The sequence below is a fragment of the Macrobrachium rosenbergii genome, chromosome 3, assembly GCF_040412425.1.
Source record: "Macrobrachium rosenbergii isolate ZJJX-2024 chromosome 3, ASM4041242v1, whole genome shotgun sequence".
In the NCBI taxonomy this organism is placed as follows: domain Eukaryota; kingdom Metazoa; phylum Arthropoda; class Malacostraca; order Decapoda; family Palaemonidae; genus Macrobrachium; species Macrobrachium rosenbergii.
Window position 1 is genome coordinate 60,766,173 of NC_089743.1, and position 24,390 is coordinate 60,790,562.

The 24,390-nt window shown below is 46.6% G+C and overlaps 1 long non-coding RNA gene across 1 annotated transcript in view; it reads left to right on the forward strand.

The window, feature by feature from the left end:
• The first annotated feature begins 3,614 nt into the window (after positions 1–3,614).
• Positions 3,615–24,390, forward strand: part of LOC136856187 (uncharacterized) — a 52,185-nt gene continuing 31,409 nt past the window's right edge. The window contains exon 1 of the long non-coding RNA XR_010858268.1: positions 3,615–3,783. This is a non-coding gene — a long non-coding RNA (uncharacterized lncRNA). The remainder of the gene's footprint in view (positions 3,784–24,390) is intronic.

Here is a 24,390-nt window from a genome sequence, read left to right on the forward strand (position 1 = left end):
ATTTGATCCACCATGGGCTAGTACTAAACAAGGCGAAATACATTTGACGCCCCCACCCCCCCAGGGACGAGTACTAAACACGGTGAAACAATGTAGATGAATCATTGTTTCGCCGTGTTTAGTACTAGCCTTTATGTGGAATTGGAGTTCGGACCGAAAAAGGTTGGCCATTCTTTACATGGGAACCACTGGGTTCGCTGTCCTTGACATGGAGATGTTGGGTGTGCTAATCTTGACATGATCCCACGAAGCACCTCAATTGCCAGACATGGTCATATTACGTAATGTGGTGACCATTTAACCTTGCTCTTATACTTTGGTTGAGATCTCTGGCTTAAGGGTATACTTCAACACACTATTTTCTTTTACCATTACCCTGTTTTTTCTCCAAAACGGGAGTAAGGTTGGCTCATTAGGGAGCAAATGTAGTTGGGGGAATCACCAGGAAAATGCCTTTGTACTAAATGTGTTCCCCTTTCTCAGCTTTCACGCTTCTGAACTTCAAATCCATTAATAGACTACCATCCCCTCTTAGATGATGATCTTGAATATTATTCGGAAAACAATGATTTGGTCTCATAGTCTGACTTGAAGAGTGCTATATAATTTTAGAAGAGTATTCAGTGCAATACATCCGTTAGTATGAAAGCTACAGAAATGGCTTATTCTGCCTATTTTGTCGTCAGAGACCTGTTTGTTTCGTTTGGGATTTATGGAAATGGGTGGTGTATAAATATGCGAGAAATGCAGCCAAGTTTAATTTTTACCAAATAACCACCGTTCCCTATTTAGAAATGAAACGACCTATAAGGTCATTATGTTAGGATGAAATGGCAGGAGATAGGTCTTCTATTCTCCTTGACGACAACAAGTAAACTAATACGGTCTTGTTTCCAGTCTGAGAAACTGTTTTAAACTGTCGGTATGCTGGATACATTCGTTTAACTTACAGTTAAGCATACTATGGTGCATAATGGTGAGCAACTGAGATTGCGTCTTGACGGAAAATCTGCCAGACCTTTAAGGCCATAACCCATTTTAATGAAACTCGTTTTTATCATGATGTTGACACTTTAAATTAACGTTTTAAAATAAAATATGTAAATGAAAGGTTGCATAAAGTGTAACTGAGTGGTGAATACTTTATGAATAAAAACCCAAAATATCTTTGATTGTTCATTTGCATAACTTTCTTGAGAATCTTTATTTTTACAGCATCTACTGTTCTCTTTGCCAAACTATTGTTCTTTGACTAGTGGAGCAGGTGGGGTTGGGCTCAAAATCCAAGTCCACCACAAGGTCTCTACAGGTTGTCAGCGACAACATTTCAAACATTAAATTACAATAATACTAGGTTTTAAAATTCGATCACTTTTCTTTCTTCTGCATTATTACTCTCTCTCTCTCTCTCTCTCTCTCTCTCTCTCTCTCTCTCTCTCTCTCTCTCTCTCTCTCTCTCTCTCATGGTGTGGTGTGTGTGTTTGTGGGCTACTGTGTTGGTAACATAGTGTTGAATTGACTAGACACCTTAGCTACAATAATTTTTCATTGGATTTTGAAGCCGTTATATACGATTGACTAATTTTTTAGGACTATTTCCGTCAAAACACATTCTCTTTACCAGAGCCATAATATATTAGAAGAGCATGATTACACGCTTTCTATATACTCTTCGGCGAAAAAGTGCCAAACAAAGAGGCTCACAGGTTTAAATAGGGAAATCACCTAAATTCTTGCCTCATATCTCTCTCTCTCTCTCTCTCTCTCTCTCTCTCTCTCTCTCTCTCTCTCTCTCTCTCTCTCTCTCTCTCACACACACATACACACACAGACACATATATACAGTATATATATATATATATATATATATATATATATATATATATATATATATATATACTTTATACAGTATACACACATATACACACACACACACACACACATATATATATATATATATATATATATATATATATATATATATATATATATATATATATATATATATATTTGTATATATACATAATACATGCATACATACATCACACACACACTTATCATTTATACATTATATATATATATATATATATATATATATATATATATATATATATATATATATATATATATATATATATATACAGTATATAATGTGTGTGCGTATGTATGTGTGTGTAGATGATAAGTGAATGTGCTCTAACGGCCCTCTTTTGTTTTATTAACAGAGTGTTGCCAATTTGGCGCATTTTACGCTAGATCTACAGTATTGCCTTCACAACTAGCAATAATTTCTTAGCGAATTTCTAGCGTATTCATATGAATATACTTTCTAACTCTAATATAATTTTAAATATATCCTATACTTTTTTCTTTTTACTCCTCGATTGCACCATCATAGCTCAGGTCCTATACTTAACCTATCCCGCACAAGTCCTTGGAATGAACACCCCTCGCTCATCCCTCCCCGCTTGCCGAGTCTAAATATAGAAACTTTGAAAAAGTACGAATGACATGCTAAGACAGGAATTGAACGAGACATTTCTTCTTATTTTTTTGACAGAACAAGATTCTTGTCTGCGTTGATACATGAATTACCACAAGTCTCATTCTCCACTGTCTCCATGGATTTCAGTTTGGGCAGAGACCATACATGAATATTGCATCGGCGACAAAGAATTCATGCAGAAGCAATTGTCATTTATAGGTACTGACACGGATTTATATTTGATCAACCGCAGTCTTTCACTAGTGCTCGTTAGTGCCAGTCATTGGTTCCTAAAGGTTAATAATGATTATTAGTGATCTCTGTCATTAAAAAGAAATTGAATGCTAAACGAATTCCTGCTTTAATCTTAACATCAGTAGGAATCCACTGCTAAAACCGAGTGACTATAGGACTATTAATTGAAGTTCACTGATAATCGATAAAAGGACTAGGCTGAGTATAAAAATAAGTAAATGATAAAAGCACGAAAACATAGCATTTGTCGAATTTAATTTAATTTTTTTTAAATATTACTTAACTTGTTATGAATTTTAATAAACCTTTTTAGTGTGGAAACATGAGTAAATGTAGTTATTGTGTGAATGTGTTGCAGTATGAGAACGGGAGCCTATGTGGTATTTTATCCTAATCCTTCGGGCCAGCCCTATAACAGCTGAAAGTCAGTGTCTGGTTCTACTTTAAACTACTTTAGTACTACCACTGGTCTATGGTTTCATCATGCATGGCTTAGACCTAGGGCCTATATATAACAATCTCTCTCTCTCTCTCTCTCTCTCTCTCTCTCTCTCTCTCTCTCTCTCTCTCTCTCTCTCTCTCTCTCTCTCTCTCAGAACTATACATATTTATAAACTTTACGTCCTTTACTTAACAAATGATGAATGTGTTTACGTTTTCCAGGTTTTGAAATGGGAAAACAATATAAGCAGAAATTTAGGAAAGAGTGGTTGCAGGTAGAATCATTTAAAAAATGGCTGGCGGAAGGGTCTTTTTTTCATAAAAATTTCCTTGAAATGAAAATATAACAGGAGTGAGAGCAGGCAGATAAACTAGCGTAATTTCTGGAGGTCTCGGGATATTTAGCGTAAATCTAGACACCAACCTCGGATCCGGCGTACAAGTAGTCAAGTGAGTTGGCAACGCTTGAAAATATAGCTCGAGCTACGTGATCATTGACGTGTAGACTTTGCACAGTTCATTTCCCTTCATTCATCTACACTACGTTAGTTGTGTGTGAAAACTTCCATTTAAGACGAATGTTGATAAAGCTACATGTGGCCGTAAGTAGTGGGATTATGGAATGGATGTCAGATGTGATATTTCAGCATGGAGTTTTTGCTGTGCAGGTATGGGTAGCCTAAATTACTTAGATCGCCAAACTAGCTTGGAAATGATTTGGAACTGAGGTAGGCTCAGCACTTTTGGGGTACCAACTGTCCAGACCGTGATTATGTCCAGCCAAATAAAGGTGTAGCATTAGTACTACTTAACTTTCTCACCAAAGTAAAATTTTTAGTAATGATTGTATTCGATATAGTTGAAAATATGGTTGTCCGATGTATTTAGTGTGTCCGAAAGGGAAGAACTAAGTAGTAGTTCCGCGACGGTGACTGCCGGTCTAACTTGACTTTTTCTGCAGTTTTTTGGTTGCTAATTATGGATTTACCTTCAGTTTTTGTCGGACGAATGTAATTAACCTGTAATTAACCCCAGAAGTCCGTCCAAAAGGGGTTTCCATACGCGATCTTAGAAGACGAGCTCGGGTACGTCTGTTTCGAACGGTTCATATCCCGTCTGGTAAGTGCAATAACTTGTTAACGTATGGGTAACCCCACCCCCCTACCCAGTACTAAACATGGCAAAGGGATATTCCATTTTGGCGAGCTCTTCGTTGGGCGAGTCAGTAGAGCTGTGGCCTAGCACTCGGTAGGCCCGAGTTCGAGTCTCCGGTAGGCTGATGAAGAGTTAAAGGAATTTATTTCTGGTGATAGAAATTCATTTTTCGCTATAATGTGGTTCGGATTCCACAATATGCTGTAGGTCCCGTTGCTAAGTACCCAGTTGGTTCTTAGCCATGTAAAATAAGTCTAATCCTTCGGGCCAGCCCTAGGAGAGCTGTTGATCAGCTCAGTGGTATGGTAAAACTAGGGTATACTTTTTTTTCATTTTGCCCACAACAAACAAGTCCACTGCCAGTATCAGAAGCCCTAAAAGTGTAGAAAAAACCAGTTTCCAAGGTAAAAACAGGCGCGGAGCTAACACATTTTCCTATGTTTTGGTAAATGCTTTGAATGTTTCTGGCATTAGTAACTTGGTACTTTAGGAGATAGCGGTACTTCAGGAGATAGCGGACCCCAAGCTTAGCCTAGCCTATATCCTACATTTTTGGGACCCACAGTGGGAAAGTGGGGGTTTTGGGGGTAGCTCTAAGTAGCAGCTCCACTGTGGCAATTTCCTTCTAACTTAACTTTTGCTACAGTTTTTTTGGTTGCTAATTATGGATTTACATTCAGTTTTTGTCACACGTTTGTAATTAACATGTAATTAACCTCAGAACTTCATCCAACAAGGTAGGGGACCCGATGGGAAAGTGGGATTATGGGTGGGGAATACCACTGGGACAGGCGATTTGCTTCTTCCATCCAGCAAGCTAGGGGACCCGTTGGGAATGCGGGGTTGTGGGTGGGGTGTTACTACCCTACAATTTTGGGGACCCCTAGGGAAAGCGGGGTTATGGGTGGGGTAGACCGCAGGTAATGAGAAAACACCCAAACTTTACTGTTTATGGCACTACAGAGACAAAAAACCCCTAAACAAACATAGAAGCAACAAGATGACAAAGGTAGCTGTTACACTACTACTGCTATTTCGAATGCTGCCATGCATGCGCAGTCTTATAGGGGAGCTTTTGGCACACAGGCCGACTGCTTACTGAGGAAAAAGGCCGGCTGGGGAGATAATGTTCGTTTACCGGTCCTTCTAAAGTTTCAATTTATGGCAAAATACATTTGAACCCCAAGGTGCCAGTACTAAACACGGTGAAAGGGGTTTCAGGAGGAATTGAGAAGTTTCTCTCTCCCATCGTTGGAGAGGGTGGTGGGGGGGGTATGCATACGCGACCCTCAAAAGCCTTTCCAACTATTGCACCTGCCTGTTTGCATTGGAACGATTCAAACATGGCGAAAGGGGTTTCAGGAGGAATTGAGAAGTTTCTCCTATCGTTGGAGGGGGTGTGGGGGCTATGCATATGCGACCCTCACAAGTCTTTGCAACTATTGCACTTGCCTGTTTGTGTTGGAACAATTCATAAGTTGTTTCAAATCAGTACACCAACTGATTCCTTGCTGCACATTCCTTTGAACCTGTAACACGCCACCTTTGGCCGTTTCCTGCGTAAACTCTTACGTCAACTACTGGGAAATTAACATGTTGTTAAGGCAATTACGAGTTGTTAATTCAGCTGCATCAAGATCACAGCCTTTAAAAAAAAAAGGGGGCCAATTTTAGCCCCCAGTAAGTGCAGGCTGGGAGTCCCTAAGGTAAGTTTATTGGGGCTTCTTTCCTTAGTGTGCCGGATTGTGTATTTTTTTTCAGATTATTTTATGAAACCCAAGCTCTAAGTACATCTCCGTGCCTGTTGTTACCTTGGAAACTGGTTTTTTGTACACTTAGGGCTGCTGGTAAAGGAGGTGGTGTTTTATTTTTGTTGGTCACATGTTCTTTTTACCCATGCCTGTTACCAGGCAGTGTTGCGTCCCGCCCCAACTGTTTCGTTGCTACCCACCCTTGTTCCCAGTGTGATCTGCATTTGTACATTCCACCTTCACCCCCCACTTGTGCCATTCCTCACTTTCCCCCGCTGTTGGGGCACATGAACTTTCTCCCTCCCTTTCAGCCACTCTCTCCCACCGACGGATAGCTCCTTGGCGTTTGCCTCCTCCAGGGGACGCTTCCACAACGTAAACATGTCTGCCCCATTCCTGTGTTCTCCCCCACCCAAAACCCCGAATTCCCACAGTTCCCCTTTACTGTTGAGTAGAGTTAGGGGGCAAATGACAGTCGGCTGACTATAAACAAACTCACCACCATTATTAACAGCCCTAAAAGTGTAGAAAAAACCAGTTTCCAAGGTAAAAACAGGCACGGAGCTAATACTTAGAAATACTGTTTTGGGTTAGGGAAAAAAAAAAAAAAAGTTAAACGCTAGGACCTTATCCTCAGTGGTAGAACTCATTCAGATTAAGATAAATTCATGGCATAATTTGAAACATATGTGCTAGGGTGAGGACGTAGTTCCTTAGGTTAGGTTACGTTTGGTTAAGGCATTTGCTATCTAAACAAATGTCAGACATGTTTGAAGCACACATTAAAATATGGAAAAATTACATTGTTCTGACACGATATACAAACCGTCTGTCCTTTACATTAGGAATTACTTTCAGCGTAGGCTGGAAATGGCCGTTGAACTTTTGAACAAGGTGGTTAGGCAGTTAACTACCGTCCGGGAGGCAGGAGTACTGCCTGCCCAGATCTAAACATTCCAGTTTGTTTTCGGCCGTTGTAGACTGTGGACGTTGTTTCTCTCGCTCTCTGCCCGACTGTTGAGCTTTTCCCAGTGGGAACTTCCTTTTGTTTAAAGTGTGAATGTTGTTAAAGCCGTTGAAGCCCTCCTACCCCCAGCATGTGTGTCCTGGGGTAGGAGGCAAGGAATGCCATACCTTTAGATCTAGCGTTGACACGGACCCACACGCTCTCTGCCCTACTTGCAGGGGATGTGTGTGTTCGTGCACTTTGCCTTGTAGTGAGTGTTGTTCCTGGTCTCCCGAGCAGTGGAGGAAGTTTGAAGGGAGGAGATGCTACCATAGGAAACCTGCCAAGGAATCGTCCGAGGGTAATACACCCCCGACGACTCCTGTGGTGGCTGATCCGTCGGGATTGTTTCTCCCTCCCAGCAAGCTCCCCCTTCTGGCTGCCTCTCCCTCGGGTGAGGATTCCCTCTCCCCTTCCTCATTCGTTTCATTGGGTGTGGAAGGCCGCAGGGGAGCGGTTGCTGAGGACATCCTCTCTGGGGCCTCCTCACTCCAGGGGCGAATTTCTTCCCCTGGAGCAAGTAGAGGCTTTCCTTTTTGACCCGACTTTGTCCTCAGGTTTGGGGGTGGGAGCGTGTTCTGTTGGCCAGGTACCTGATCTGACATCTGCCTGGCTGCACCTGGGTCTGCCTGGCGTGCCATCACTGGCGGGCCTGGTGTCGCACTTGTCTGGCTCTCCGGTGACGACCCACACGGCCACCGCTTCCACCACCACGACTGTCACCGTGTCGTCTCTCGGCAAGCTGCCTTTGATGGTGGCCTCGCACCTCAACACCCAGGTTTCGTCCACACCCGTCACATTCCACTCGTGCCGCTGCCTCCTGGGTTCCTGGCCTCGTTGTCCCTGCCTGGCCCGTTGCACATGGTGACGTTGTCGGTGCCTTATATGACTATGTCTGCTCCTGTTGCTGACCCACGCTCGTTATTGACCACGGTTCCGGCTCCTCACTTCCCTGACACTTGGCCCAGCCTGGATCCTCATGCGCCACCTGTGCCTCCGACCCTGGACTGTCCTGGCTCCCGTGCTACTGTATCTGCCCCGTTAGCTGCTGGCCCGAGCACCATCTCCACTACCCGGGTTGCACTTGTTTCCGTGGCCCCCTGGTCGCTCTTGTGCCTTCTGCTGCTCCTCCATGGTTTGGGGACCTGACTACGATCCTGAGGAAGATGGCGAAGAAGTTGAAGAAGAGATTGAGGAAGGTGTCGTCGTCGTCGTCTGCTGCCTCTTCTTCCTCTTCTCCTTCTGAGGCTCCCCAACCAAGGAAGAAGAAGCCTGCCTCTCCCCCCCCCCCCAAGAAGTCTTGTACCAAGACCTCTAAGGGACTGCCTCCTTCCACAGGGAAGGAGTGGGATCTCTCATTGGCTCTTCCTGATCCATGGATCAGGGAACCCCTGTGTTGGCCCCCAGGTCATTTGTATAGGGAGCCAAGGGCATGCAGACCATGGTTTGCATTCACCCCGCTGCGCCGAAGAAGCCTGCTTCTGAGGCCAGTGGGTTTGTGTTGGACACTCGCTCGCGAGTCGCTCCGAGTACCCGGGTTTCTAAGGAGACCCGAGTACCCCAGTCTGGTTTGGGAGAAACCTCTCTCCCTGCAGACTCTGGCGAGAGACGAGAGAAAGAGTCCGGGCATGGAGGTGCTCCGACTCTTCCTGCTGGTACTTATTCTAGTACCAAGCCAGATACCCGGGAAAGTGCACCGGTCCCTCGGGTCTGGACATCTGGAGAAGCAGAGAAGAGGTCCCCTGCTCAGTCTTCCCGAGAGGTTCCGGCCTCGAAGAAGACTGGGACATGTCCAGAGGACAGCGCAAGTTCGCGCCAGCCAGCTGCGTGCTCGACTCCTCCCAGTCCCCGGCCACGTCTGCGTGGCCAGCCTGGCTCAGGGGAGGCGAGCGCGTGGGTCGACTCGCGCCAGCCGCTCCTCTCTCCTCGGGAGACCGCTTCGCCCAGGCAAAAGCGCTCTCCTCGACCTGGGCTGCCGTCACCACTGCGGGTTGGTGACCACCCCCGGCCTGCTGCCCCGTTGGTTCTGCCAGCAAGGCCAATGGAAGTGCCCGATCCTCCTTGCCTGTCCCCTCTACCTCCTGGGCTCCTTCCAGGAGGCGCGAGTCAGACAGGAAGAACTCTATTGAGTTGTCCCCCCAGAGTTCTACCTCGGGGGCATACGTGCCTGGCTCGGTCCTCGGTTTGGCCAGGTCTTACGCCCGCGTGGTGCAGGAAGAATCACGGGGGTCTGCCGAGATTCTCCCTCCTGCAGGGAGAGTAGATCGGGAGGACCACAATCTGGAAGGACTTGAGGGTCTTCTTCCTCAGGATGTGGACACCCCCGAGATACAGAGGACGTTTGCTGAGGTAATTGCGCTGATTCGTCAGCACAACGACCTTGGGGAAGGGACCACGGCCTCGTCTGTGGATCGTCCATCGCGCCTCGAATCCTACTGGGGACCCAAGAAGGAACCCAAGGCTTCGGTGAGGCTGCCATGGTCCACGCTTGCCAGGGGGTTACTCAATCAGGTGAATGGTTTTGTGTCTGGGTAGGACAAGTCTCTCCAGTTGAACCGCTCGGACAAGCTACTCCCCCCTCCTCTGCCTCGCCAGAAGCATTTCTACGCACCGTCTGAGAGGTCATTGCCACCTAAGCTCCTAGTCATAAACCTGGTCGCCACCCTGGCTCAACAGAAAACTCCAGGTCTTCTCCTCTGTCGTGCCGGACCCATGTGCTGCTGTGGAGGACACGTTCCAGGACCCTTGGGACAACCTCGACGTTTACGCCTTTCCTCCATTCTGTCTGATTTGCCAAGTGATCAGCCAAGTGATGATCACTCCGAATCTCAGAATAATTGGGGTGGCACCCATTGGTATCCCGACCTGCTAGCTCTCCTCTCCGAGGCGCCGAGAGAGATCCCCCCCCCCCCCTCGGCCCAACCTGCTGTGTCAACACCACGTGGAGCGGTACCACCAGGCAGTGCAGTCCCTGTGTCTTCATGGCTGGAGGTTATCCACCATCTCCTGTGAGCGAGAGGCTATTCACGTCGCACAGCAACGGAGATGGCCGGGTACCAGACGATCCTCCGCAGCGGTATACCTGGGGAAGTGGTCCGCCTTCTGTGGTTGGTGTCATGTTCGGGGTATCTCTCCAGTCGGAGCTACTGTTCAGCAGGTCGCGGACTTCCTCGTCTTCCTTCGCCGAGAGAAGCTTCTCTCCGTTTCAGCTGTAAAAGGCTACCGCGCAGCACTCGGCCTAGTCTTGCAGCTGAAAGGAGGAGACATCTCTTCCTCCTTCAAGATTTCCCTACTGATGAGAAGCTTCAAAAGGTCTTGCCCACCCAGGGATCTCAGGCTCCCTGCGTGGGATGTGACTCTTGTTCTAGGGAGCCTGACTCATGTGCCGTACGAGCCTTTACGAGAGTTGTCAGACAGGGACCTGACCCTCAAGACCGTCTTCCTGTTGGCCCTGGCATTGGCGAAGAGAGTTGGGGAACTACATGGACTTTCCTGCGATGTTAAACACTTGATTTCGTGGCGAAGACTCGGAATCCTTCGGTCCCAGATGCATGGTTCGAGTCCTTCACGATCCCCTCCCTAGAGGACTTTGTAGGTAATGAACCAGACGAGATGCTACTGTGTCCTGTTAGAGTGCTGTGGTGCTATCTGAAGAGGACTCAACGTCTCTGGCCTGAGTGTCGAAGATTCTTCGTTAGTACTGGCTCAACCAAGAAAGAAGTGTCCAAGAACACGATCTCTTTCTGGCTTCATGAGACGACAACATCGGTGCACTTTGTCCGAGAGCTCACGAAGTCCGCAGCAATGGTCCGTCCCTCGCATTCTGGAAGAACACGATGGTATTGCAGGTGCTGAAGGCAGGTGTGTGGTCCCAACAGACCACCTTCACCTCCTTCTACCTCCGGGATGTTGCTCTCAAGTCCTTGGACACTTTTTCCTTGGGTCCTGTGGTGGCTGCTTAACAAATTGTGTAGCTTACCCGGCTCCTCTAACAGGACAGGTTGCATCTTGCCTAAGATGTACGGTTGTGATTGGGAGTATGAATGTGGAGTGACTGGCCTCTCTTCTTTCTCCCCATCCTGGCTCTCTTCCCACGGGCAGAAAGCGGACGTGCTGTTACATGCTGGATCTGGCGGTCGATGCAGGTGAGCACCCAACAGGAGCTCCTGTTCTATTTTCCGTTCAGGTTTATAGAAGCAACCCCACTCCTTCCCCTTGCAAGGGGGCGAAGGAGACCATGACAATGAGACAAACCCAATGCTTGTGATTGCCTTAATGTCATCAGTCTCCAAGTTCTTCCCAGCCTACTTTGCATGAACTGACAATTCCTCTTTCATGCAAAGGGACCCAGAAGTCTGACAATTGCTCCCTCGTGTTTTTACAACCCGATCATTTTGTCAGAGGCAGTTTTCCCTTCCTTGCTCTATCGACCAGGAAGGGAAGACAAGGTGTGGTGAACTCCAGTCAGTTCATAGAGACTCACTCAGATTCCTCCCTCCAACCAGTGAGTTTTCCTAATGTAAAGGACCGACGGTTTTTATATTGTGTCGGAGCAAATCACAATTTTTAAAAGTAAGTTGTATTTTTCCTAACTATACAAACCCGAGGTCCTTTACATTACATTTCATGCCCACCTCATGCCACCCCTCAATCTGATACCTGGGCTGAAAGGCAAATTGGAATGTTAATATCTGGGCAGGCAGTACTCATGCCTCCCGGACGGTAGTTAACTACCTAACCACCTTGTTTGAAAGTTCAACAGCCGTTTCCAGCCTACGCTGAAAGTAATTCTTAATGTAAAGGACCTCAGGTTTATATAGTTAGGAAAAATACAATTTACTTTTAAAAATTGTGGTATTTCAATTCCAAAATGCAGTAACGAGTGAAAGTAAAATTTGACCCTTTTTGGAGCAGATTAGCAGTTTTAGAGAAATGTCAATCCTGTATCCAATAACTTTGAGGGACCACAGTGAGAAACCTTGGTTTTTGGGTGGGAAAAAGCACCACACGAGTACAATTCTTGGGTGTGTTCTAACCTAAACTAACTTAATGCACCAAGTTCTTAGCTGGCTGGGAAGGTTTTGCCCTCCACGGACCCCCCAACTAACCTAACCCATGGCAATGTCAGTTAAAGTAATTAACAGGGTTATGACCACACTTAACCTCCAATTAACCTAGGGTGTTTGGTCCTCATCAGGCCAGAATAGCTCCACTCCTTTGGACCTCCATCAATCCTAATGTAGGGTACTGTATAAATTGAAATAAAAAACCTAACCCAGGACAGTGGGTCCTTACCTGGCTGTTGGGGCTTCCCTTCCCCCTTACCTCATATAACTAGGGCTTGGGGTCTTTGAAAACATTAAAAAACCATACCGTAATCAAAATGAGAATTTGTTAATGTATCATAGGGATACTGTTTTAAACAGCATCCCAGTATTTCACTCATTTCCTATTCCCCCCCAAATGAGGATTCCCACTGTGGTCCCCCATAATTGCAGGACATAACAGAGTTCAGTATCTTATCTCCCAAGAAGTCCAGGCAGACTTTGAGTGAGTGCCTTCCTGCAGGTGGGATGTCTGCTATGAGTAGGATTGACACCTGTTTCTGTGTGTGCAGTTACGACCCAGTGTCCCCCATTCCTTTTAAGGACTGAACTCTTCTGTTCACTTTTCAGGTTTGGTATACAGAGGAAAGTCATTGCTACCTTCTTCCTTGGTGTGTGCATGATCCCTGGGTTGTGCTTGTCTAGGCAGAGGGTGCACATGCAAATGGTCAACACTATGATACCACTTGGTGTTGTGGTGACCTGTGTGCACTTGATCATACTGACACTTGGAATGTTCTTCATTTGTCCACAACTCTCAATGTCAAGTGTGCAATATGATAGGGTAAGCCTTTAACCTCTGTTAGTTAAGTTTCAGGCGATCACAGTTAGGAGTGTTCTGTCCATGTGTTTGCCTTGGTTGTGGTTAAATGATCAGTATTACTATGTCCAATTGTTTGTGGCCTTGGTCCCAAGAGTGCTCATCAAGGCTGACTGTAGTGCCATCAGTTCTTTTGGGAGATGATCCAGCTCATTCTCTGGAGGTCTGGTAGTTCAAGGGGGTCCTCCTTTGGGACCCCTCCAGGCTGAGTTGGCATGGCAGTTTCAGTGACTGTCATATTAAAGGGGAAGCAACTTTGACTTTGTCATACCCAGTTTAATTGATAGAGAGTATTCTAGGATGCACCCTGGGGGCAAGACAATCATTCTGACTACCATTGTCGCAGCATGCTCTTGGTACCTTGTTCAGGTTGTCAGTTTGCTCTGCAGATCAGAAAATTCTTGATTGTCCAGCAGATCAAGCAAGCTACTTCTGCCGTTGATATGGGCAAACCTGTGGGCAAACTTGATTCTGAAAAGACATGAGTGTACAGTATGTCAATGCTCTCCACCATGCAAGTATTAGTTATACTGTGGAATGGTTTGGTTATGAGTTCCTCTTTAGTCTTTCTGAAAAGTAAGTTGAAGTGGCAGTGGAGAAAAGGTGCACAAGTAGCCAGGACATCTTGATCCTCCGTGCAGTCTCTGTCAAATTTTCCAGGACATTGAAGGACACTGTATCCAAGCTTTTTGGGATGATTATACCTTCTGTGTCTGGTGTCATGAAGGTTCCAACCTCTTTGGAGCTGCAACCTTGATCCCATGTTTCTTCATCTTCATAGTGGAAGGGCAAGAAGTTGTCCGAGCCTATTTATCCTCCACGGTCATCCAGAACTGGATGGGTTGGAGGGGAGGCAAGGGGAAAAAGGGAGGTGGATGCCGAGTTTTGCTCTCCCTCCAGCTGCCATGTGCAAGGAAATGCTTGTGATGCCATTTGGCAATGCAGCAGTAGTAGTAGGGATGGGTTAGTCCTGGTTAATCTCTATCCTTTGGGATGGTTATAGATTACTTTCCAAGGACTGCTATGATCCCAGTTAGAATGATAATGGAAAAGAATGTACTAGAAGATGTAGATGACGTGAATCAAGGCTTTTATGATTGCTTTTCTTGGTTTACAAGTCAGCGGGGGGTTGGAGTCTAGTCGTCAACCTCTCCGCTGCAGGAGTTCATGTCAGACTGCTTTGGATTGAAAACAACCCATTTTATGTTGGAGGGAAGGTGGCCTTTGGATTTTGTGGATTTGAAGGATGTACATTTTGAGATATCCAGCTATCAGTCCTCCAGAAAATAACTAGGCTGAGATCTTGTTTCCTAGGTCATAGCCAAGTTGTTTGGACTGGCAGCAACCCTTTAGGTGGTCACTGTTTAGGTGAGTATTGAGTGTTCACCCTGATATCAGCTTGGGCCCAGTGGTATAGAATATATCATCTTTGTTATCTAGATGACTGGCTGGCTCTGGTGTTCTCAGAATGCAATTGCTCCGGAACAGACCACCTTGTTGCATTTTGTCATGACTTGGGTAACTAACAAACTGCCCCTTAGGGAGTTAGTGCTGTCGGTGCACCGCATGCAGTGCACTGTAGGCATTACTTAGGGTTCTTTGCAGCATCCCTCCAGCCCCTGGATTCGACCCTTCCATTCCTTTTGCTCCTCTTATATTCATATTCTTGTTCTTCCAGTTGTTTCAAAGTGCAACTGCAAGGTTTTCCTCCTGTTACACATTTAATCATCATCATCATCATCATCATCATACATGGAATATACAAAGTAGAGGCATTGCAATAGATACACACAAACTAGATACATGAGATAAATTGATAAAAATTATAATTGGCAGTATCCATTCAGTTGCTGAGGTAGTAGTAGAAAAAAATAGTGATTGTGTTATTGGTAGTGACAGTATTATTATGGAGAATAATAGTAAAAATATTAACAAAAAGTAAAAAATGCCCCGAAGTTGCTTTGGCGCAATCAAATTTTCTGTACAGCTGCTACAGCGTATAATCAAGGCCACCGAAAGTAGATCTATCTTTCTGTGGTCTCGGTATAATGCTGTACGTGCTGCGGCCCATGAAACTTTAACCACGGCCCGGTGGTGGCCAATCCTATATTGTTGCCAGAAGCATGATTATGGCTAACTTTAACCTTGAATAAAATAAAAACTATTGAGACTAGAGGCCTTTAATTTGGTATGTTTGATGATTGGACAGTGGATGAGCAACAAACCAATTTCTGGCCCTCTAGCCTCGGTAGTTTTAAGATCTGAGGACACAAAAAAAAGTGCAGACGGACAGAACCAGCAGTATAAAATGCCAATTAAATACAGGTTTAGAGGTGTGTCCCTTCTGTGCAGCTTCAGGAAGAGCTTCAGGTAGTTTACCCTGTCAAATGCTTTTCTCACATCTACAAATTATAGGAACACTGGAGAGGCTTATGATAGGTGATAGTTCAGCCATTCTTTCAGGATGTAAATGTAGATGTTGGTTGAGTGGTTTGCTTTAAATCCGAACTGATTGTCTGTGGTGTGTAGAAAGCGGAGAAGTCTCACTTGAAGAACCAACTCTAGTATCTTGATGCAATTGTAGTAATTGCAATTGGGTGATAATTGCCAGGATCAGCTGCATCCTTTAGCTTGTTTTTGATTAATGGTACTACTAAGGGATTCACAGCTGATGAAACACGGTTTTTCGGCAATACCTTTTTATCAAAGCATTGGACGAAGGCAAAAATTGGCAAGTGTATATTTTATAACCTTACTTAATTTTTGCAAGTATTATTTAGTACCGAAGTTCAGTAGTTCTAGTACTTATCAGAGTAAAAGTGTGTTTCCTCTGCCAGAGCCATCAAAATTGCAGGTAAGGCTTTTGAACACAATAATGACATTAACCTATGATGTCATAAGGTTTTACCCACAGTGAAGAGAAGTTTACATATGGGGAAAACGTCTCTTCACTGTGGCTCTGCCCATTGCTGATGACATATTCACTAATTGATATTAGTACTAATCCTAGGTTTCAGCGATGTCAGTGATGGCAAGCATTCTCAGTAATTTTATTATTATTATTATTATATTTTGTGGAAGGTTTCATTGCAACTTCCACAGCCGTTGTTGGGACCAAGTTGTTAGCCTGGAATTCTTCCATTTTCGTGATATTTGTATTGTTTCTAATTTACAAATACAGTAATTCAGTGTATGTAATTCATCCACATAATGAACCAGTTTGTAGTTCATTTGTTAGATCTACTGTACATCTGTTCAGGGCGGGAATACAAAAAGACCATCCGTTCTGTTTTACCTCAGATTTCAATGCTATAGCCTTCTATTTGCAGTACTGTAAGTCAGGAATGGTCACTAGAAGTAGAATTCAAATGAAAAGCAATGATACCTCATTTTCCTCAATTGTTAGAGGTGGAAAAGTCAACGCCACTTGTTGTATTTCAGTTAATGTAACCCATTGCTAGTTTTCTTTGTTTTATTTTTTATTTATATCATACAGCACCCTAAACAGCGCTCGTATAGCCTACTCACTGCAAATAAAAGGTAATGGTAGGAGTCAAGATTTTGAGGGCAAGTTATTATTTGCCTGCTTAATATCAATCAAATGTAACACGGTTTATATTGATATGCGTGGAAAGGGAAGTATATTGGAATCAGTTTGAATGAGGAACATATTATTATAACCATTGTGTTTTGATAAATATGTTTTAGATAAACAAATAAAATGTCTAACACTATACATAGTTTACAAAATGTCTTCGTTACTCTTGAGGAAGAGGTCGGGATTGTCTAACAGCAGCTCCTGCCCACACTTCTGGGGTGGCCAAGTAACTATTACCCACTATAGAAATAATTACTTATTCATGCTATAGCAAATCTTGCCACGGGTCTTCTTGCTTTTATACAAAGTGGCAAGCTGTAGCACAAATGCAGTCTTGCAACCACGGGGACAATTTCATATCGTGCTGGCCATTGTCAAACTTGTTGAAGCCTAGACTGCAAGCATATCCATTCACCGCCTACCTGGTGGGTGGGTAGAGCCTCATGACGTCATATTACGTTTACGTAACAAATTGTTTTAGGATCCTTGTCTGTGATTTTCTTGGTTCTGGCATCGGCGGCTTCATTTTACTCTATAAATATCAAAACTATCGAACTTTGGTACTAAATAATTCTTGCAAAAATTAGGTAGGGTTATAAAATATACACTTACCAACTTTCACCTGTATCCAATGCATTGGTAAAAAGTTGTTGCCGAAAAACTGTTTCATTGGCTCTGAATCCCTTAGTAAGTGAACTAATAGTAGGGAGTCTGGGAAAAACTGGTGAATTATGCATGCATTGAATAGAGCCACTAGCAAGATGTAAATTATTAGTTGGCAGAATTTGAAAGCTTCTGCAGGAAGACCATCTCAGCCGGGTGATTTATTGTTGGGTAAGTTGTTTATGGCATTGCTGATGTGAATTAAAATTGAATGTTGTCAGTAAGGAGGCTATCTACTTCCCTTTGAGAGTCTTGATTGTTTATACAGTTCAGAATAACACTGAAGTGATTGCCCCACATTCCTGCAATAGCCCCATCACTGACGGCGTCTCCTACACTCTGTGATAACTTCTTAGTTTTGGGATTTGGGGATTGAATGTCATTCTAAAGACATGGGAAATTGCTCGGTTCTAATTTTCTAGACAATGCCTCTGCTCTTATTTGCTTTTCATTCAGTCTGCGGCACTTATGGGCAAGTTTGAACTGCACTTTTTCCTGTCTCATTAGCAATGCAAAAGTGTCCTTCCCTCGGGCCACCATTTTGCCTCCATAGTAAACATATTTCTTGTGATTCTGTATATAGATCTTTAACCAAGCCATTCCAGCCAGGTATGTTGCGAGCCTTGCCTTGATGAAATCTAAAGGTGTCCCTGCTGGAGGCAAGCATAGCGGCTATTACATTCAAATAGAATTCTTTAAGATCTCTCCTGTGATGCTCATTTCTACATTTTGGGTTGATGCAGAGTATGGCATCTGCCCTAATTTGTTTTCTGTGGGCTCTCTAAAGGATCTTGTTTTCTGTTGGTTTTCAAAGTCCCAAGTTTATAGCAGGTAGGCAGTCAGTTAGGGTGTTGCAAGATCATAGTGAATGTTGCAGGACACAATTGAATCATGGGGGTGTGAAGATGTAATGCAGTGGTCCAACCAGGATGTTGTAATTGTGTCTGGCCTATTTTGTACATAGGTTTAGGAAGAGGAGGGAGAAGCATTACCGTACTAATTTGGAGGGTGTGCTTTTGACAGAAGTGAGTAAGTTCATTATAAAATTGTTTTGTGGGATGAGAATTATGGTCCCAAATTATACAAATATGATCAGAAGTAGAATCATGAGTAATACTGTCTAACTCACCTAGGATCATGCAGTATTGATAAAAATTTTGTTATTATCCCAGGGCATATGTTAATTAATAGGATCTTAGAGTCTTCTACTGTCACTTGTAGACCAAGCAATCTATCACTCCTGTCGGTCATCACAGTCACTACAGTAAATTATCTAAAGATTTGTGCCACATGAAGGAAAGGCCCCGTTTTGGGTGACTAGCTGTGATGTGATCTGTAACTTGCATCGATGAGGTTGAGAAAACTCTGACGTCTTCATGCAGAGTCACAGATGGCAAGGTCATGAAGCCAGAGTAGCATTTCTTACAATGCAATGATGCCTTTGGAGCCTTTGCAGGACATGTTTCTGTTAGGAGTGTTCTGCTTGAGGCTGAAAATATTCCATGACAATATGTCTAATGTATCCTTGCCTAATCATGAAATAGGGAAAAGTGTGTTGAACCTTTGAGTGGATGGGGGGATGTCTGGCTGGGGAGTGCAGACACTGGCGGGGTCCAGGGGGGATGACTGGCGCTTGTGGTAGATGGTGAGCCTTCACCTGTACGCCTGTCAAGGGTGTCAGTAAGTTCCCCTTTTTGAGGGGGTTGGTCCTGGATTAGGTTGTATCTTGAGAATTTTATATTAGGACTGAAATTCTTACCTTTAAGAACATCTAGGTGACTAAATAGGCAGGTAATCCTGTAGGCCACTTTATGTTGGTTTTGCATGGGAGATCATGGGAGATAAGAGGTTCGGAGCCCGTGAGAATCTTGACTCTTTTTACTATGTCATCTAGTTTCACCATAGATCGCAAATTGTGAATCACAACGTGACATCTCTTCTCAGGTTTCGGGCATGGTTATTCATGCTTTTTGGGGCTCGGTCTGGCAGGCATTCAAGAGGCTCCTTTCTTCTTTCTACTGTATTGGTTTTAGTCTGCCAGCAGCAACTCCTCTCATGATCTTTCTCATCATCACCCACAATTTGATGTTGGGGGGGAAAGGTAGGGTCGGGAGCCTCATGGAGTCTGGTGAACTTCACTGAAGATTTATCTTCCACCGGAGGCCCTGGGGAGGGGGAAAGAGGTTGGGAGTCCATTGGTTCCCCCCCCCACCCTCATAGGTCTATTGGTGTTGCAGGTGCTTCATCGAAGGTCTTGGCTTCGTCCGAGGGAGAGAGGTCACTACCCATTTGGGAGGGAATGGTCCCCTCTACTTCATGTCACACCCCCACTTCTCTCTCTTGCTGTTGGGTGGCAAGGAAAAAACAGTTGCCTCTTTCAGAGGAGTCTGGTGGCTTGCTGTACAATTGTCTAATGATTTCTGCATTCCTTTGATCGCATCCCAAGTCAGTGAGCGCTTGCTATTTGTTTCCACAGTTTTAAGACTCTCAACTGCTTCCTGTAATCCTTTGATCACCTACCAATTCCGTGATGATTTGACATCTGATTCCTCAGTTTTTTCGGAATTTTTTCAATTTTTTTAGAGAGGGATTTTGCCGTATGGAAGGCTTTTTCTGCCATATGGTACACTGCAGGAAGGCTTAGATCAGCAGGCCCCTTTGGAGGTAGATTTTAAGGGTCATAGGCATAGTTTTCCACGATATCTTCTTGAGAGGGGCTGAGTTTTTTGCGGATTGCTCCTGGAGAGTGATTTCTGACATCTGTTCTTTGCATTTTGTATATGCAACATTAATTTCCTCAGTGGAGAAGGCTGCTGTGACAGATTGTAGGTAGACTCAGTGTTGGAACAGTTCAGTTGGAATTGTATAAAGTAAAGACAGTTGTTCACAAGTATGGAACTTATGTGTGGGGAAGAGGTATCGTTAGGTGCCAGGGTCACTGGCACGATGATTGGAGGTTGGTCAGATGACATTTTTGTGGTAAAGGGAGGGCCAAGCACTAGTACATACACAGCACTCTTTTACCCATTTCCCAGGGCCAATCGACCTCGAGAAGTTGTAACTTGAAAGGTTTCAAAGGCACTGACTGGAGCAGAATGTAGATTAAAATATCTGCAATTACACTCCTTTACTCTGTTTCTTTTTCAGTGCTGAATGACTTTATAGGTTCCAGTGCTTGCCCCTTGGCCTAAATTTTATATTGCAATTCCAATTCCAAGACACTGGAAGAAGTTGGATCTTCAGCCCAAGCTACAGGCAAAGCACCTGGTTTGTAAGAGGTGCAAAAGAAACGAGCAGGTAAAAGTTACTGCTGGTTTATTATAGATTCAGGCAGTTTATATAGTGGCCGACTGGCGCCAAACCGCGGAAGACAATGACATGGAGCGTGACCTGAGGTCAAAAACAATTAACAATAATATTCGGCGAACAAGTACAATTTACAATACAAAAACATATAGGACTTCAATATGGATACAGTCTTGATGCCTGCGAATAAAGAAACATACGATACATGATTTATGACAGTTGGAAAAATACATATAAAGTTGAAATGGTAGAAAATGCGTGACCTGGCACGTTAGGCGTGATGAATTGAGTGTGAAGAAAGTGGGTTGGGAAGTCACCAAAGAAAACTTGCTCAGCGGAGACTTAATTAATGACGCCTTCGAAGCACTCCGCTGACGTCGATGTGGTGACTTTACAAGTCCTCCCCCCCTCCAAGACGTGGAACATGTCTGACTAATCTGTATCTGCTGGGACGCTGAAGGGTACCACGGCTTCTTGAAGACAACGGAGGGGTCTCCCGCGTGAGGGTGCTGGGTTGCTGGTGTGGGCGGGCCCTTCCTGGGACGGCCGCCGCGCCGCCGTTCTATGGGGCCTGGGCGTGGCGGGCGGCTGGGCTGGGAAGGTGCTGCGGTGACGCCAATGCTCTCCTCCAGGAAGGCGGGCTTTAAGCGGTCTACTGAAACCCAGTCGTTCCTCCCAGGGAGTGCCAGCAGGAACGCCTTGCTGTTCTGCTCCAGCACGCGGAAGGGGCCCTGTAGGGCCTGGTCAGTGGTCGGCGGATGGCGTCGACTCTGGCGAAGACGTGGGTGGCGGATGACAGCTCTGGCGGTGTGAAGGTGGCCGACCTGCCGGTGTCACGCGCTTGCAAGGGGCAAACTTGCCGGCCACGTCGCGGAGCCTCTGCAGTGATGGGGTGTGGCGATCTTCTGTCACAAGCTCACCCGGTACCACAAGGGGCTCCCCGTAGGTTTTTTCGGCTGCAGACGGGGTGCCGTCGGCTCTGGGGCCGGTTCTCAAACCGAGGAGGAGACACGGCAGCTGATGTTTCCAGTCCTCGGCGGTGCAGCGGGCCATGAGGAATGCCTTCAGGGATCTGTGGAACCATTCGACCAGGCCGTTGGCCGCCGGGTTGTACGCCGTGGTGGTGTGATGCGTGGTCCCCAGCTGCTGAGTCAGGGCGGACCATAATTCGGACAGGAAGGCGGGGCCCTTGTCGGTTGTGTGGTCCAGGATGCCGAAGCGGCTAACCCAACTGGAAAGCAGGGCCTCGGCACACGCGCTGGCGGTGGCTTCTTGCATAGGTGTGGCTTTGGGCCACCTTGTCGAACGGTCTACCACCATCAGGAGGTATCTGGACCCGCCTAATGGGGGGAGGGGCCCAACGACGTTGACGTGAATGTGGCCGAAGCGGCGCTCTGGCTGCGGGAACTCTCCTACCCTGGACTGCGTGTGACGCCCCACCTTGCTGGTTTGGCACTGCAGGCACTGTTTCGCCCAGGACGTGGCGTCCTTCTGCACCCCGTGCCAGACGAACTTTTTTGAGAGCAGTTTGGCTGTAGTTCTGCCAGAGGGATGTGAGAGGCTGTGAATTATGTTGATTATCTGGCGGCGACATGAGGCTGGAACCAAGGGGCAGGGCTGGCCCGTACTGATGTCACACAGGAGACTTGGGCCTCTGGGGGTGAGGGTCACGTCCCGCCACCTAAGGGACGTGATGGCGGTGCGGTAGGCTGGGGTTTCTGGGTCAGCGGCCTGTTCTCTGGCGAGGTCTTGGTAGTTTACTCCGAGCTGCACTGCTTTCAACTCGACTCTGGAGAGGGCGTCTGCTACAGGGTTTTTCCTGCCGGGGAGGTACCTGACGGAGCAGGTGAGTTCGGCTATGGCTGAGAGGTGGCGCTGCTGCTTGGAAGACCATGCGTCCCCCTGCTTCATGAAGGCGTGAACCAATGGCTGGTGGTCCGTGAAGAATGTGAAGGGCGTCCCCTCCAGGAGGAACTTGAAGTGCCGGACTGCACGGTACATCGCGCAGAGTTCCCTGTCGAAGGTACTGTAGCGGGTCTCTGTGGGATTGAATTTCTTGCTGAAGAAGGGGATGGGCTGGGGGGCGCCGTTGATGACCTGCTCCAGGACAGCACCACAGGCGACGTTACTGGCATCCGTCGTTAGCTGGAGAGGGGCCTTGGGATCCTGGTATGCCAAGGCGGTTGCCTCGGCGAGGGTGGCCTTCGTCAGGGAGAAGGCCTGCTGCTGGCTGGGTCCCCAAGACAGGGACTTTGGTTGGCCTTTGAGAACTTCTGTCAGGGGGGCCGTGGTGTGTGTGATCCCTGGGATGAACCACCTGTAGAAGTTCACCATCCCGAGAACTCCTGGACGGTCTTGACGGAGGTGCGGGTTGGGAACCTGGTTACGGCTGCTACCTTTGACGTGAGTGGGCGGACGCCTGCCGGGGATACCTCGTGGCCCAGGAAGTCTGCTTTCTGGACGCTGAAGGTGCACTTGTCAAAACGGACGACGAGGCCATTCTCCTGGAGGCGCCGCAGGACTGCCCTGATGTGCCTTTGGTGTTCACTGTGAGACCTGGAAAATATGAGGATGTCATCAATGTAGCAGACGCAGAATTTCAGGTCCCCGAGGATGCTGTCCATGAGCCGCTGGAAGGTCGCCCCGGCGTTCCTCAATCCGAAGGTGGAGAAGGCGAACACATAGGACCCGAACGGCGTGATGATGGCGGTCTTTGGTATATCCTCTGGTGCGACAGGTACCTGAAAGTATGATTTAAGAAGGTCCAATTTAGTGAATACCTTGGCTCCGTGAAAGGAGGCCATGAGGTCCTGCATGTTGGGCAAAGGGTAGTGGTTGGGCTCCGTTGCAATGTTGAGACGTCTGTAGTCGCCGCAAGGTCTCCAGGAGCCGTCTGGTTTCTGCACCATGTGGAGGGGGGAGGCCCACGGGCTGGAGGCCTTTCTGCAGATTCCCATCCGCTCCATCTCTGCGAATGCCTTCTTCACCTCCTGCAGGCGCTGTGGGGGAAGCCTTCGGAACTTCGCATGTGTCGGGAGCCTTTAGTTGTTATGTGATGGTATATGCCATGTTTGGCTGGGACCCCGGGGACTTGTCGAAGTTCGGGCTTGAAAACTTTGGGGAACTCCGTCAGCAGGTGTGCATACTGGTGGGGGGGCAACGGAGCTGATGGTGGGTGCCCTGGGTCCCGCTGTTAATGGGAGAGACCGGCAGGAGTCAGTATCGAGGAGGCGCTTACACCTCACGTCGACTAGCAGGCTGAAGTGCACCAGGAAGTCGGCCCCCAGGAGTGGGGTTCCTACGTCCGCGACGAAGTCCCAGGAGTAATTTTGGACAAGGATGGAGATCGACAGGGCCCTGGTGCCGTAGGAGAGGATGGGGGATCCGTTGGTGGCCGTCAGGAAGGCGGCCGGGTCTGGTTTCTGGCTGCGGTCCTCCCTGGATGCCGGGAAGATCGATCTAAAGGCCCCTGTGTCGACCAGCATCATCCTGCCGGAGACGGTGTCACAGACATAGAAGCCTACTGGTTCTGGGCTCCTGGGTTTTTCGGTTGCCATGGCGGTTTGTCCTGCTGGCTGCCGCCACCCCCGTTTTTTGAACGGGCGAACGAGCAGGGCGGCAGGCAGTTTCGGGCGTCTTTGCCGAACCACTTGTGGTAGCGACAGAGGCCCGGGGAACTCCATTTGTTGTGGGTCGGTGGATGCCTCCTGGCGACGGCGTTGACGCCCTGTTCCATTTCTTCTACCGGCTGGATGGAGCTGACCGACTGTGTGGGCGCTTTTAGCCGCTGTGTGGCCTTCACGCA